The sequence below is a fragment of the Sapajus apella genome, unplaced genomic scaffold, assembly GCF_009761245.1.
Source record: "Sapajus apella isolate SASKATOON/1434 unplaced genomic scaffold, GSC_monkey_1.0 scaffold48, whole genome shotgun sequence".
In the NCBI taxonomy this organism is placed as follows: Eukaryota; Metazoa; Chordata; class Mammalia; order Primates; family Cebidae; genus Sapajus; species Sapajus apella.
The window spans coordinates 2,468,357-2,468,608 of NW_022436988.1; the positions used below are offsets into that span (position 1 = coordinate 2,468,357).

General features: G+C 63.5%; 1 protein-coding gene across 2 annotated transcripts in view; it reads right to left on the minus strand.

Annotated features, from left to right (window-relative positions):
• The window catches only part of RPTOR (regulatory associated protein of MTOR complex 1), a 392,717-nt gene that overhangs the window by 325,225 nt on the left and 67,240 nt on the right, over positions 1-252 (minus strand). The window lies entirely within an intron of this gene.

The window sequence follows — 252 nt, forward strand, 5'->3', positions numbered from 1 at the left end:
CCCTGAGGCTGGCCACACAGGTCCCAACACTCACCATTCCCTGAGGCTGGCCACATAGGTCCCAACACTCACCATCCTGAGGCTGGCCACACAGGTCCCAACACTCACCGTCCCCTGAGCTGGTCACACGGGTCCCAACACTCACCATTCCCTGAGGCTTGCCACACGGGTCCCAACACTCACCATCCCCTGGGCTGGCCACACCGGTCCCAACACTCACCGTCCCCTGGGCTGGCCACACAGGTCCCAACA